Below are 13,300 nucleotides of genomic sequence, written 5' to 3' on the forward strand. Positions count from 1 at the left end.
CCCCGCGCCGCGCTGTGCTGCTCGTGCTCAACCTGCTGCCCCCGCCCCGGCGTGACGGACTCCTTTTCCGTACTCGGGCGGCCCCGCACACGGACCGGCTCCCCTCTCCTGGACTCCGAGACCCTGGCAGACCCTCGTAGCCCTGGCACCGGCGCGGCCCCGACCCCATCCCGAACCCGGGCGAGATGGTCCCGCTCACTCCCGGCCCAGGCACGCTCCCGCCCCTGCCTGCGGCCGACCCAGGCCCACTCACTTCCAGGCGCTCGGCTCTGGACTGGACGCTGCGCGCGCCGCAGGCTCCCCGGCCCGCAGGTCCAGGGAGCCACCTACGACTTGGGGGCATCCCTCCCTGCACCCAGGACGCCTCCCTCCACTCTGAGCCCCAGTATCCTGGGCCCAGAGTGACGGCCCTCCCAGTGTCTCTCTGCGCCCTGAAGCAGAGTCTGGCTCCTTGTCCTCCGGGTTCCCAGTCCCCAGGTCCCCGTAGACTCCCGTTGGCCTGACGTGGACCCCCAGCCAGAACCCCCTGCCTGGTCTCGCGGCCCACACCCTTTCCAGTGCGGGACGGCTTCCCCGCCCGTGCCGACAGCCCCTTTCCGGCGCCGCCTGGCTCCCAGCTGCGCCCCACGCCTTGGCGGCTGCGCCAGTCGCACTGCGGGCGCCGTGTCCCCGCCGCCTGCCTCCCCAGGACTCGCGTCCGCTGCGTCCGGACCTTGCCAGGCCCAGCGCACTGGTCGGGCGTGACGAGGCAGGTCCCACCAGGGGTGCGGCTGTCCTCGGAGTCCAGGGGTCTCGCATCGCAGAGGGACCGGCGCTAGGGGTCGGGGGAAGCGCGGCTTGGGTGCGGTCATCGCCACTACCGAGGGTGGGAGCTCTGCCAGCTGCCTGAACTGGCGCTTTGGCATTAGAGGCCCCGCGTCGCCAGCCAACGCAGGATGCACCCCATCTATGGCGCGTGGACCACTGTTCTTGGTCCAGTCTCTCAGTCCCTGTCCCTCTCCGCGAGCGTCCCTTGGGTGGGTTTCCTTTAAATTTGTGCCTCTGGGCCCCCGCGCCCGAGGTCTTGGGAAAGCTCAGGGAACCAAAGGGGTAAGGGAGCTTCAGAGTGTTGGACTTAGGGCTCGGTGCAGGCCACCTTTCCTTCAATTCATTCCGGGACTGGCCAGAGGGGACTCAGGCTGCCGGCCTGTGCCATGTCCGTGGGCTTTAGAGCCCTGCCTGTCCCCAGCCACACCCTGGGAGCCAAGCTCTCTCATGTATGCCCTATGATTGTGCAGGGGCAACAAGGCAGCCCCTGTATTGATGTTTGTGCAGGGAGTAGCTTTTCATTTGTGACTTTTTGTCACCAGTTAAGGAAAACCCTAGTCTGGTTGTGAAAAAGTCATTTGGGAGTGGGCAGCAGTGTTATTTTCTCAGCATCAAATGGCAGGGGACATACTGGGAAATGTGTGCAGAACAAGTGACAGTCTGCTGTCTTGGGGAACGCTTACATTTCTGGGGCCGCTGTAGGAGAGGTGGTTTCCAGGGTCACTGCTTGGGCTTCAGACAGGAAGGAGCCTCATCAAGAACTGTTCATCAGGAACAGAATATTTTCAGCGTGGCCTTGCCTGCTTCAGTTTGGAGAAAAGGCTGAAAATGGGACATGTTACCACCCTTGATGGTGTGCCCCAGACATAAGAATTGTGTTTGTGTCTCCTAGCAGCTCTTCCGGCCACACCCCAGGAGCTGAGCACCCAAAGAGAGTTAGTGGCTTAACTGATCTGACGATCCCCCGCAGGCTGTGTGGTGCAGAAGTGAGGGAATACAGTCCGTCCAGACCCTTCCTCTGCCCGTTGTCATTTCTCTGCGGGCCTCTTGTATTTGTCCCTGGCCCTTGGACTTGAGCCACATCTCAGTCTCAGATTTCAGCTTCTGGCTGAAGCAGCACTGCAAGCTGGTGCCCTGTGGTAGGTCTGTGCCTTGTGTTTGAGATCTGTCTTTGGAGTTATATCCTGATTGTTTGAGGGGTTGAACTGTGTTATCTTACCCAATAGCTTTTCATTTTTCAAACTAAAATTCAGATTTTTGCCTTGGATTAGAAGCTGGATTGTATGTGTCTTCCTGTCTCACTGAACATGGTTTGGAACAGTGAGCCTAGAATCAGTTCTGGGAAGATTCCCGGCCTGGAAAGTTGAAGTGTTAAGTGCTAGAGGTGGGTGGAAGCGCCGACAGAGATTGTTGCCCACAGTTAGATTTTTTTTTTTTCCATTTTTGTATGTAGATACACAATTCAGACCGCATTTTTAATTTGATCCCTGCTGTGGTTTAAATCTGAACACTGAATTTTTTCTTTGTTCATTACAATGTGATTGAAAATACTCCCAAATAAAAATCTTATTCATTGTTCCTATAGTTCTAAAAACTGATTGGGAATGCTTAAAATATTTTCATATGACAGATTTTAATGTCTAAATCATTAACAACTACTTAACTTGGGTAAAAAAGTACCCAATGAATAATATGGTAGTTGAACATTCAGGTGACATTTGCAACATTCATTTCCATTCATGTTCTTAAAATCAACCTTTTAAGTGCTTAAATGCTTTTTCTTGATGGACGGTGGGCTGGTAGTTTAAGTATTGCCCTGCCTGTGAGGGCTGAGAGGAAAGATGGTGTGTAGGCCTCAGCGCCTATCCTGGCTTTGCTGGGAGTTCTGTTTTTCCTAGGATAAAGCCTTTCCAGGAAAGAGTGACCCTTTAGGAAGATGGAACATTGCCAGGCACCAGGGCGTATACCTCCCGTAATCTTAGCTGCTTCGAGGCTGAGGCAGGAAGATTTCAGCCTGAGCAACTTTATGAGGCCTTGTCTCAAAATAAAAGTAAGAAGGGCTGGGGCTATAGAGTTTCTCTGGGCTTAATCTCTGGTACTGAAAAGAAAAAGGTGAAATGTTTTCAAATAGTTGGTGTCTTCATTTGAAAGTTAGCGGTGCTTGTGTTACTTACTTGGCTAGGACCTGCAGCTGACTAATCTGGGTGAACATGCCTGATCACCAGGAGGGGCGGAATCCTGGCGGGGGCACAGGGACCCTATGCCTGGGTTGCACAGGATATTGTGCGCATCACTGCAGAGCACTTCGATGATCCTCCAGGGTGTTAATATTCTGGTTCAGGTAGAGGTGAGATGGCTTCGCCAGGAGAGTGCCGAGAGCCTGGTGGGTATGTGTTTTCCAGGAGTGCCCGTACACTCTGGGTGCAAATCGATGGTCCCAGCAAGACCTTGTGGATGCCCACCAGCACCAGGCCGTGCCTCAGTGGGCCAGGGGTCCAGATCCGTACTTGGGCGGGCCCCCAGGTTCCTAAGGACCATCCCAGTCTGTGACAGGCCCTAGAGTAGAGCTAATTACTTGTACCCTGGTCACCTTGCCTCCGGGCTGGCTGGCATCCTAGAAGTGAGTGGCTGACTAGGAAGGTCCCGGGGAGGTGGCCTGGTCTCATATCTGCATGAACCCCACGTAGGTGGAAGGTACAGTCTGACCCTCTGCTCAGGGTTCCTGACAGCGGCTGAGGATGACCCAAATAGCAAACTCCACTGGAAGCACAAGCAGGTGCTAGGAGCCGCAGGCCCAGAGCACGGGGGAAAGGCTCTTGGTGGAGCCTGGTGACTCTTGGCCTTCTCATGGCCTGCCCCGGTGTGCCTGACGGGGAGGAGCCGTGCGAGGGCAGGCACCAGGTTGTGCCTTGATTTCCCCACTCTGTTCTGCTTGTGCCCTGCTCTCCCTATGGCACAGCCAGTGCCCAGGCCTGCTCTGGCAGTTGGGGTTTGATCATTAACTTCTGCCCGGGCTGCTGCTGGGCTCCCTGCAGATCGGCTCCAGGTTCCCGGTGGAGGTGGGGCTCGCGTGTGAGCAGCGGGTCTCCTGTGCCTTGGCCTGGGGCCTGGTGCGGGCGGGGCTGGGGCCCTGGGGGAGCAGCGCTGAGGCAGGGGGCTGGCTGGCCCTGTGGTACCCGTCTCCACAGCCCCGCTTCCCCTATCCTCCCTGTCCTGTGACCTTCATGCTGTACAGGGTGTGTGGGGAGCCAGCCACTTTTTGGGCCGTTAGGGTTGGCTCTGCACTTTGGTGGCAGGTAGGGACCCTCAGCCCGCAGAGCATGGGCTGTCTCGGCAGGCCAAGGGTGAGGCCACCTGGGGGGAGGGGGCAGCGTCCGTGTGACTCTGTCGTCACCCAGCGTGGCAGTCTTACTGGAAATGTGCGGCGCGGTTTCTGTGTAATGGGTGAGTCAAGGCCTGGGAGCGGGAGGCTTCCCGTAATTGATGTTTGGACTCAGTGGCATCCTGCAGCCGGCTGGCTGTAGAGGGAGCCCAGTGCTGGCCGCTGTGCCTGTATTCTGGAAGGTGTTCAGGGTCAGCCTGCAGAGGAGAGACGGCTGATTGCAGGATGTTTTAGTGCGGGCGTGGGCTCCCAGGAGTTCCCGGGAGAGCATTCCACAGAGATGCTGGTGCCCGCTGTGCAGAGTGTGCGCCTGAGGCCCCCCAGTGGCCCCTGCATCCATCTTGTTTGAGCTGACAGCAGGGACCGCAGGGAGCAGCCACAGTTCATCAGGGTGTGTCCTGTGCCTGACAAGGCAGCTGATGGTGAGCGGGTCCCAGTTCTCAAACCAAATGTGTGGCGTGCCGTGGACGCCACGTCTCTCCTATTTCACTCAGCCTGAGCTCTGCTCCTCTGTGATTTCCATGTCTAAGTAGCGTTGGTGCCGCAGGTAGGGCAGTGAGGGCTTCTGCTGTGGGGCTGGGAGGGCCCTGTGTACTGGCCTTCCCTGCCTGCTGCCTCAGTTTCCCCCGCTGTGGAGTTCTTGGAAGCAAAGGCTCATGTAGCTCTGCAGATAAGTGTAGCTCGTGTTGGCAGGCTCGGGGCGGGGCAAGACAGGTGGACTGTCACGGGACCTGTACACAGCTCCTTAGCTCGGTGGGTGTCAGCGTCAGTTTGATAGCACCCAGAGCCACCATGACCACGTGGTCCTGTGGGGGTAGGAGTGTCTCCAGAGATATACGCTGCTCCTCCCTTTTGTTTCCAGGTGGCCTGTTAAGCTCTTGCTTGCTGAGGACAGACCTGACGCCTCAGGTCACCTGGGACATCCGGATGGGCCCAGTTGCAAGGAACACTTAACAGATGAGAAAGGTGCTGCCACTGGCTCCCAGCTCCCCAACTGTTGGGAAGGCGGAGCAGAATTTTAACCAGGTGGGCAGGCACGGGGTCCCCGTCAGTCCTGGAAGTCTGCAGGTAGACTGCTGAACCTTGTGTGGCTGGGTGCTCAGGGTGTGGCAGAGGACTTCAAGCCCAAGACTGGGACCCCCAGGGACACCCTTGTCCCATCCCAGCGCCAGTGCACACCAGTCATGGTGGGGAGTAGTTAAACTTCTCCAGGCCGACGCAGAGCTCTGGAGCGGTTGTTTTTAGTTTAGATAGATTTTTATTGTTATGAGTCCATGTTTGTAGTACATGATGACCGCATTCCTTGTGGGGAGCTGGCATGTGGAGTAGCACCCCACCCGCCTCGGGCGTCTTGTCACTTGCACTCGCCCCCTCTCTCTTTGGGTGCTCGTTAGCATTGAGGTTATCCCTGCACACCCTGCTCACAGGTGAGTCCTCAGAGGTGACAAGGTGGCTTGCTGGGCCTGGTGGCCCCAAAGGCAGCGCTGGGGTTTGAGGCTGGGCCAGGCCGCTGTCCTTTGTGTGTCACACGAGCTTCCTTTTTCTGGGGGAAGGAAGTGTAGCTGTCCTCAGTTTCTGTGTGGGTTCCATTTGGAGAAACAATTACTTTTTTACTCTTCATAGTAATATTGCAGGGAAACTCAGATATTGATGGGCAAGTCAAGGTTTGAATGAGAAGGACAAAAATGAATGCCTTTTTATGATCTGAATAGATTAGACAGAAGTAGAATAGGACATTTTATATTACGGTAATTTATGTAGAAGAGTTGGGTAAGATGAATGGGATGATTTTTCCTTCCTATGGTGAGTGTGTGGAAGCCCTCCCATTTCTCATTGTTTTCATACTGCGTGGTGGCAGGGGACTGTGGGGATTCTTGGGACAGGGCTCTGTTCATGGCCTAGGTCCGCTAGGCTCTCGGCTCTGTGGGGATGCCCTGGACTTCCACTGGTGTGGGTGAGACGCTGGCTTCCCAGGAGACAGGTTGTGTGGACCCACTGTGGGACAGTGCCCATGAAATGGTGACCTTTTCTTGGGATTTCAGTTTTATAAAGTGTCTCTAATACTTTTAGGGTTATTAGGAGTATAAAAAGTCTCTACATGCAATGTCAGCTCCATAAATGTCAGATACACTGACAAATCCTGGGCCTGATGATTACTATCTGAAATAGGGAACAACCCAAGCCTGGGTCAGCAGCTGAGTGGACAATGTGCTGGATCCCTGCAGTGGAATCGTACTGTGTCTTAAAAAGAAGTAGAGTTCCAATAGATGCTACAAGACACGGGCACCTTGAAAATACTCTGCTGAGTCAAAGAAGGGCAGCACAGAAAGCCAGCGCTTGAGTACTTCCATGTGCACAAAGTGTCCCGAATAGGCAAATCCACAGAGAGAAAGAGCTCAGGGATTGCCAGGGCTGGTGGAGGATGGGTGGGAGTGGGCAGTGAGTGCGTAGGGCCTGGGGCTCCCAAGCCTTTAGGGGCGATGAGCAAGTTTCAGTGCTGTGGATTGAACGCAGTCTCAAGCTTTCCAGGCAAACATTCAACATCCTCAGCTCCACGGGAAGGTTTTGAGGCCAGAGAACACTATGAGGGTGCTAAGTGTTCCTGGGGTCACACTTCAAATGTGTGTTATGTGAATTCCATCTCATTGAAAGGAGTCAGGGCCAGGGAGATAGCTCAGTGGCGTAGGCACCTTCCTGGCAAGTGCAGGGTCCCAAGTTCAATCCCTGGTACCTCATGCCCTGCCGGAACCAGATGTGGTGGCCACACCTATAATCCCAGCACTAGAGAGGCTGAGATAGGAGGCTCATTATGAGTCTGAACTGTATAAGGAGACCCTGTATCAAAAAAAAAAAAAAAAAAAAAAAGTGGTAGCTATTTATTTTTCTCAGTGTTGCAGGTGAACCTAGGGGCCCTCCTCCACTGAGCTACATCCCTAGCCCTTTTAAAATATTTTTTAAATTTGGAGACAAGTTCTTAGTAGCTTCTGAGTTGCTCAGGCTGGACTCACGCATTCACTTCTCCCTCCTGTGCCACTCAGTGCTGCAGTTGCAGGCGTGCCCACACGCCCGGCTCCTAGGGCATCTTTGTCAGCAGGTGAGGAGAAAGATGATGGTGGTCATGGCTCTGGTTTTGTACTGGGGATTGAACCCAGGGCCTTTGCACTAAGCCACATCCCCAGCCCTTTATTATTTGCAGACAAGGCATTGATTGCTTTGTTGCTAAGGTGTTCCAGCTGGACTTGAACTTTGATCCTCCTGCCTCGGCCTCCCAGAGTGCTGGGGTTACAGGAGTGGGCCACTGTGCCCAGCTATGATCATGAGATGCTTGCTATCTGGCCCCTCAGCTTGATTGGAGGCTCTCTAGGGACTGCCTGTGCCAACATAACTGTGAGCTGTCCCTGCAGGGGATGGCCCTGCTGCTGAAGATGGGGTTCGCCTTCCTGTGCTGCCTCTTCTGCCCTGGGCTTCTGGAAGACAGCAGTGAGGAGGTCCTATGCTGCAGCCAGTTGCTGTGGTTGGCTCCATTGTGATGTTAAAACCACCCTGGTCCCCCTGCCCAGTTGAAGGTCACCATGTGAGCACTGTGCCCTGCTGAAGGCCAGTCACCCATTGGACTGATCCACCCAGCTGAGTCCCACTGGGCAGAAGCCGCACCCAAATGGAACCTGGTGCAGTGAGCAGATGCTGAGATGTGGGGGCGACCCAGCTGTCACTCAAGGAGAGCTGCCCTGCCGTGAGTGTGCTGCGCTCAGTTCTGTCAGTTTGGGGTAGGGTGGCCCCGGGAGGTGGGAGCCTCAAGCCTGCTGGGTCCCATGGGCCTGCCTGTGAGTTGGGGATCAGGCCTGAGGTTGTGGCTCACTGATTTTTTTTTTTTTTTTTTTGGTGGTACTGGGGATTGAACTCAGGACCTGGCACTTCCCAGGCAGGCACCTATGCCTCTGAGCTATCTCCCCAGCCCTCATAGAAATTATTTATGTCCATCTTCCTATTTCTTTTCTGTTTGTCTCATCCTTTCTTTTTCTTTCTCTCTTCCTTTTTTTTTTTTTTTTTCCCCTGAACTCAGGCTCCTGCACTTGCCAGGGAAGCACTTATTCTATTGAGCCATCTCCTCGGCCCTTACCTGGGGGTGTGGACAGGCAGCAGTGGGCGAGGGAGGCTGAGGTTGTGCTGTGAGGGCTTGGTGGCTGGGAGCACAGGTGACATGGGGTGGGGCAGGTGGGGCCAGGAGTTAGGATGCATCACAGGAGGAGGGGCAGGTAGGATCACCTCTGCTGTTGGGGAGCCTGCAGGCTAGGGGAGGTGGTAACTCCAGAGGAAGGGTAAGAGCTGATGATTGGGCAGGAGTGGAGGGTGGGCCTGGGCCTGGGCGGGGTTGTGTGCAGCTGGCAGGCGGAGGGCAAAGTGAGAGGTGCTGTTTGCAGCATGGGGAGCACGGAGTGGGAGCTGGCAGGGCGGAGGGAGGACCCGGGATGGGGCCGATGTGTTTCAGACGCTGTGCCCATCCAGGTGTGGGGTGAAGGGCACCGACACGTGGTGTGCAGTGGCCTTTGTACCGCAGGAACCAGGAGTACTTGGAAAATGAGGAGGGGCAGATTTGAAGTACTAAGCTGGTAGAGAGAAGGCAAGTCTTCCGGGGACAGAAATGAGAGAAAATAAAAACCAGGGCCAGGAGCACAGGGAGGTGTGCTGTCTTGGCCACGGGAAGCCACCGGACTGAGGGCTTCACCCACCGTCTCATTTGGCCAGGGCTGGGGGCATCTGCGTGCTGCACAGGCCTTCTGCCAGATGAGGCTCAGCTGCGTGGATAGTCGGAGGATGACTCCCACCGAGGGGTGGCCTGGGTGGTTCTCAGCTGTGTGGGACATTCCACCAGGACAACACTTGAACTGGGCAGGGCTGTCCCGCTGGGGCTCGCAGGTCCTCTGGGGCTGGCCCCGCTGGTAGCTGGGCGGCTCTCCATGGTCTCTCATTGTCCCAAGGCTGAGCTCAGACTTGTTGGCCCTCCCGCCCGCCCGCCCTCTTTTTTGTGGTGCTGGAAGTGGAGCCCAGCTACTCATGCTTGGGGAGGCGAGTGCTCTACCACAGAGCACAGAGCCGGCTTCCCAGCCTTGAGGGAAGGTCTTTCGGGCACTCCTGCATCCCAGGCCTAGGTTGGCTATCCGCAGCACAGTGTCCCTTCTGTGGTACCCACTCAAGGGCAAAGATTATCCATGGTGCTGCTGTATGGGGCAGCAAAGGGGTGCCTTTGTGGCAGCCCAGGCATGCAGTGGGTATGCGGAGGGCTAGGGATGGAGGTGCACAGGGCTGCAGAGACTGTCTCCAGCTGGGGGTGGGCTGGAGGCAGAGACAGAGCAGGGAAGCCCTGCCATCCACGGTGGCCCAGGGTGTCACTTTGGGGACCTGGATGCCTGATGGTACAAGGCTCCTGTTGTCCTCCACACCTCTGAAGCAGAGTGTACAGTAAAAGGTTGCAAGACACGGGCAGGTGCCTTCCGAAGGGCAAGAACCAGCAGCCAGCAGGAGCAATGGGGATAACAGGAGCCGGGGTGCAGAGGGGCAAGAGGGGTGACGAGAGGCTGGGACCACCAGGCTGGCACAGACCTCTTGAGCAAGAGGCAGCAACTCTAGAAATGCAAACAGCAATCACTGAATTGAAAACACAGCCACCCCAACGAGGGGTCCCCGCAGCCAGAGGGGCCCGGAGCCTGGAGGGCAGTTTGAGGAGTTTGCTGCCTTGTACCAGGGGAGCACATCAGAGGCTCCGTACCCAGGAGGAGGCCCAGGTGCATATAATGGGGTTTCAGGGGACATCACGGGCAGGGAGAAAGGACTTCCTGTCTCATAGCTGGGAATTCCCCAGGTGAGTGACAGGATTCAAAGAGCACAGTCACAGATGGCTAAGTGTGGCTGGGTACAGCAGGGTCAGCCACAAAGCTGCCTGGATGAGTGAGCTTCCTGCCCCCATGGTGAAGAGAGGTGCGTGGGGCTCAGTCTTGGAGCAGCCTCTCTGGCCTCTGGTGGGGGCAGGCAGGAAAGGCCACGAGCTCATCGGGTGGCCCGTGGGCCCCTGCCTGGAGCCCCAGCTGTTGCAGGGCAAGATTTCTCAGGGCTTAAAGGCAGCAAACTCAGAGTCATCCAGAGCTTAGCTGAGCTGCTGTTCACAGGGGAAAGTGAAGTGGAAGACAGTTTTAGATCAAGACAGAAAAGTAACCACCCCCAAACCCTTGCCAAAGAAGCAAAGAACTGGGGAATGTACTCCAGAAGACAATCACAGGCAGGAGGAAGGCGTGGGAGGCATGAAGTGGGTGGCAGCAGAGCTTGAGCCTGGCTGGCGGGAGAGCAGCCACTGCTTGCTGCTCAGAGGGGGCCTGTGGTGTCCCCAGGGGAGCCTGGGGAGCACGGATGGGAATTCTGGGGAGACGCCCAGAGGGGCCTGCTGGTCTGAGGTCCTCGTGGTTTGGTATGTGGGTGACTTTGGAGCCTTAAGTACGGTGTGTAAATTAATGAAAGGCAAAGCTGGGGTGAGATGCAGGATGAGTGACTTCAAAGGGAAGGATGGAGAGAACCTAGAGGGGACATTGGTCTAGGCGGAGCCGGGAGGAGGGAGAGGGCAGCAAAACGAAATCACAGTGCATGCAGACCTTCAGCCCTGCAGTCAGTGCTGGCAGAGCAAGCACGCCTGGACCAGGGCAGGGACAGGGCATAAGAACCGAGCTGCGTGCCGTGGCAGAAGGTGCTCGTGAGGTGGTTCCTGCAGTGGCAGGAGGAGGAGGGGGCTGATTCCCCAGAGCCAGGCTGTGTGAATGTTCTGGGTGGGAGGCAGCTGCCGTGGTGTGCGGGGCGCAGGGTGAGGTTGTGTTTCCCATTGCACGACCTGCTGTGGCCTCAGTATCGAGAGGTCAGCCCACAGGGCGATGTTGAAGCAGCTCAGGGGAGGAGCAGGAGGAGCACGCAGGCCTCAGCCTAGGCCTTGGGCCTCGCCCCCTTGGGTGGCCGCCGGCTGGGCAAGGTGGCCCTGGCTTTCTGTCTCTGCTGGACAGGTCGTCAGTGGGGCTGCCCCCAGGGGTCCCTAGAGGGACAGGACTTGGGATGTCTGCCAGCAGCACTGGAAGCCACTGAAGGACACAGCCGTTGGTAATGGGTGACCTGAGTTCCATCTCCCTGGCGCTGTTGGGGTGTTTCCTACTGGTGTTCTTTGTCCTCCTTTTGGCTGGGGCTTCTCGAAGTGCCTGCAGTATCGCCTATTGAGCACTGTATAGATTAGGGGTGAATTCTAAAACCTTTGGCTCTTCCCCACACCTGAGGCGCTGCTCGTGAGGCTGCTGGGAGGGAGATGGTCACGTCCAGGTCTCAGTGGCCACGCTGCCCCTGACAGGACTCTCGAAAGTGACTCTGGAGGATTTCAGAGCCCTGGGACATCCTCAGGTGCAGGGTCTTGATAAGTTCAGGCTTGTAGTTCAGCTTCGGGAGATGAGCACTGATTGGGCAAAGCAGCCTTCGTGAGGGCGGGGCTGGGACTGCAGGCGCTTGGGCTTGAGGACCTCAGGACCAGCTGTGGGAGTCCACGCCCAGCGCCCAGCGTTGGTCTGTGGGCCTATTGTGGACTGGCCCCAGAGCACCATGTGCTAAATACTGCAATTCCATTGTTCTCCTAGCTGGGGCCTGGCCCAGGAGGAGCAGCCACACCTTGAAGCCGGCTGGGGCTCTGATCACCCAGAGGCCTGGAATCAGATGAGGGGGCTGGCAGTGCCCCAGATAGAGCCAAGTCCCCTTTGTGCCCTGCTTGTGGGTGCTCTGTTTCATCACTGGCTGGGCACACATCAGTGCCAGAAGGTACACTGTGGGTGGCTTTCCTGGTAACAGGCACTCCAAGGCAGAATCTGTGGCTCTGAGAGTCCCGCCAGTGTCTGAGCCTTCCCTGTGTGGCCCCAGGGACAGCCGAGGCTGGGCTCCTGTGGCCTCTGGGGGCCTTGCCCTTGGTACTCCGAGAGGGCTCAGGGCATGGGTAGGTGGCCTTGGGGAGACAGGGGCTGCTACACTGTGTGCTCTGGGGCCTGAGGGCTGCCAGGGAGGCCAGAAGGGGGCATGTGTCACAGAGGGGAGGCTGGGATCTGGGCCGAGTCATGGGCATCGGAAACTTAAGAAACTATGAGGGCGGGAGGTGGCCTGGCCCCTGCGGCAGGACTCCCCTTACTGGCTGCCTCAGCCAGCGTCCACTTCGTCACCCCCCCCCCCCAGGGAGACGTCAGTGGAGGGAGCCTGTTCCTGAGGGTGCCTGAGATGCCCTGGGTGGCCCTGCAGGGATGGCCCCACCTGACCCCTGTGTTGTTTTTGCATGAGGAGAGCCAATGGCTACAGTCACCAGCACTCGTGGTAGAAGCCACCAGCCCATAACTTGGGTTTTTAATGTCCCTCCTGGTCACTTTTTTCACGGTGCCACTGTCCCCCACGTTCTACCTCTGCTGTGTCCCTGTTGTCTTTTCAACCAGCCATGGAGCTCGGAGGGTTTCTCCCTGACCTGCGCTGGCTCAGAGGTTCACGTGCTGGTGCTGCCCTGGCCCTCTGTCCCGGGTGTGAGTGCACTCCAGCCTGTTGAGGGTTTTATGGCCATGTTAGAGGTGTGAGCCATGGTGGTGGGCGTCGTGCTCAGTGTGGGGGTCAGCACCCCATGCACCCTGGCAGAGGGCAGACCTGGCCCTGGGTTGCCAGAGCAGCTGACCCGGGGGGCCTTCGCTGCTGCTGCTGCTGCTGCTGCTGCTGCTGCTATAAAGTGCACCCCCAGGGGCTGTGATTGCACATGAGGGAGTGACGCCAGCCCCGTCATTGCCGAATCCCTCGTGCACACCAGGGTAATTCCTTATTCATTCAGCAACCATGAAATGGGTGGCAGTACTGCATGGCCCATCTTGCAGAGACTTTCTCAGACTTGGGAGGAGTTGGGCTCAGGGCAGGACTGAGCGGCAGAGTGGCTGGCTTCCTCGGGCATCGTGGCCAGGGGTGAGGGGAATTTGGGTGACCCAGACCTGTGTGCCGGGCCTCTCCCCAGTGGCTCCCACAGGTGGACCCAGGCATGTCCCAGTGCCCTGCAGGTATGTCATAAGGGTTACTCCC

This window comes from Octodon degus, unplaced genomic scaffold (genome assembly GCF_000260255.1).
Source record: "Octodon degus isolate 3935 unplaced genomic scaffold, OctDeg1.0 scaffold00006, whole genome shotgun sequence".
NCBI classification, from domain to species: domain Eukaryota; kingdom Metazoa; phylum Chordata; class Mammalia; order Rodentia; family Octodontidae; genus Octodon; species Octodon degus.